Source organism: Oncorhynchus mykiss, chromosome 27, assembly GCF_013265735.2.
Source record: "Oncorhynchus mykiss isolate Arlee chromosome 27, USDA_OmykA_1.1, whole genome shotgun sequence".
Taxonomy (NCBI): Eukaryota; Metazoa; Chordata; class Actinopteri; order Salmoniformes; family Salmonidae; genus Oncorhynchus; species Oncorhynchus mykiss.
In genome coordinates this window covers 29,352,501-29,354,962 of record NC_048591.1, presented here as the reverse complement: position 1 = coordinate 29,354,962, position 2,462 = coordinate 29,352,501, and the positions used below count along the sequence as shown (strand labels likewise).

General features: G+C 44.2%; 1 protein-coding gene across 1 annotated transcript in view; it reads right to left on the bottom strand.

The window, feature by feature from the left end:
* Window positions 1-1,690: 1,690 nt before the first annotated feature.
* The window catches only part of LOC110507926 (chordin), a 51,610-nt gene continuing 50,838 nt past the window's right edge, over window positions 1,691-2,462 (bottom strand). The window contains exon 21 of the mRNA XM_036965554.1: window positions 1,691-2,462. This exon is cut by the window's right edge and continues 374 nt beyond it. The gene's annotated coding sequence lies outside the window, so the exon portion shown is untranslated.

Here is a 2,462-nt window from a genome sequence, read left to right as displayed (position 1 = left end):
GGGCTGTGTCCCTGGGTGTGCTGTCTGCTATAGGGGGTTTTTGTGGAGCTGAGCCCTGTGCTGCCTGCCCGTGGCTCAGCTCAGGCCCAGAGATTTAAGAGGCTTTTCAAAGGCCCTGTGACCCACAAAGCCACGTAGCAAGAGAGAGAGGGAGAGACAGGAGGAGAGATGGAGGGAGAAAAAGAAGAGAGGGGGGAAAGAGAGAAGGAGTGAACACTTACCCACAGAGAGACAGGAATGTGCCATGAAAATGCACCCACACTATGGCATGCAGATGCAGACCCACATACTTCCGTCCCTCAATCCCTCCCCCAGCCAGTCAGTAGACATGCCTCTGATCCAAGCTGTCGGAACAGAGCCATAGCTCAGCATTGTTGACCTTTGACCCTAGCCTCCAGCTGTGTGGCTGCTGGCTGGTTAGACGGCTGGCGGCTTTACAACATGGCCTCTCTCTCTGCTAAGGGAAGGTCAGCAGGTGCAACTGGGCATGCTCACAACCAGCTGGCTCTACCATAGGAGGTGATTTATGTCAGTACTATTTACCTGCCCATAGGGGGAGCGGTAGATGTTCAGTCTGTGTCCTTTGGCTGAATCAGTGTGCATGTGGCAGGTTGACGTTTGTTGTCATGAGTCTTGTCCTGGAGGCAGAACTGAGCAATTTCCCCTTAAATAGGCCAGCTGCAAAGTAAAAATTGGCTATATTGTAAAAAGTACTGAAAACAAAAATGAGCTTTTCGTTCTTAATTTAAGGTTAGGGTGTGGCAGATGGATTTGCAGTGTGGTTAAGGTTACGTTTAAAAACAGATTTTAAGACTTTGTGGCTGTGCCAGCTAGGGACAACAATGCAGAGCTGCCTCCAGAACAAGATTCATGATGGAAAAACGCTAACCTACGTGCATGTGTGTGTTCATTCTTCAGGGGCAGAGTGTGTACCTGTGTACATCTGTGCATGTGTGTTTATGTTCCAGTCTGTCTGTCCTTTGGCTGAGTCATTGTGATCGTGTGTGTGCGTGCATTTGTGTCTGTCTGTATGTGTGAGATAGAGTGTTCCTTCAGGGACAGAGTGCATTGCGGGTGCTATAGAACACATGTGGTGTGTGTCTATGGAACGAAGGAGAGGAAAAGAAAGAGAGAGTGCCATCTGATGAAGGGTGGAGAGGGAGAGAGAGAGAAGGAGAGAGAGAGTAGGGGAGCTACGTCTGTTTGTCACATTTCCCCATTCCTCAAATCCAGCTGGACAGAACAAGGGAGGAGGAGAGAGGGAGAAGGAAGGAAAACAGACAGATCAGAGGGGAAGAGAGCAAGAAAAGGGAGAGAGGACAGAGAGAGCAAGTCAGGTCAAAATGGCCTGTCATCTCCATAGGTAAGTGGTTATACATGTATGTAGAGAGAGAGAGAGCGAGAGAGAGCGAGAGAGAGAGAGAGAGAGAGTGAGAGAGAGTGAGAGAGAGAGAGAGAGAGAGAGAGAGAGAGAGAGAGAGAGAGGATGCAATGAAAAGTAGAGAGACAGAGAGGAGTCAAATAAAGTTAGGGAAAAGAAAGTGGAACCAGTTGATACAGGAAATGGAAGAGTGAAGAGAAGAAATGAAAGAGAGAGAGAGATTAAGATGAAGAGAGGAGAGAGGAGGATAGCGGAAAAAGTTATGGATTTCAACTAAATTGTCAAAAGACAATTTATTATGAACAACTTTTATTTTTTCTTTCACACGTTCAATAAATACAAGCAAGATTCATAAACATAACAACAGTAATACAAAGTATTCTAAAATAATTACACATATTACTGAAATGAGAAACTGATAACATCATGGACGAGCACATGAAGAGGTGCAATACAGGTCAGAGCTGCAAATAAATCTAAAACAGATGTTCATGTAAACTTACTGTATATTCTAATCTCTTCAGTAAGCAATTAGAATAGATTCTTGTTATGCTTTTCCAAGGGAAGTGTTCTATTGGTGCTGACTGGATGGGATAAGAGAACATATGTGTGGTGCTGATTTATGAGATCGTCAGTGATGCTCAGTCTGTTTTGTGTGTGTGTTTCCATCTAGCCACCCAGTAAGTTTACTGCCTCGTATGTTTGTGGCAGTTTAGCAAGCCTTTTTACCACTGGTAAACACACACACACACACACACACACACACACACACACACACACACACACTCAAAAGTGAGTATGCACAAACACAACTTAGGGCTGAACTTCAGAAATAATTCCTAATCAAGACTACCAATACATCCATTTTAACAACTAAACAACAAACAGTGTCACCTTGTGTACCGGTATTCGAATATGAAGGGTAATTGTGTGTGATTTTTGAAAGGGTAATATTCATCAAGAGGAAGCAAAATAACTAGAAACAAAAACAACAACAAAAGTCCAATTTCAAAGGAGATACCAGTCAAAAGACACAGCTGCAGCAGTTATGTTGGTCCATTCCATATCTCTTTTTGGTCCT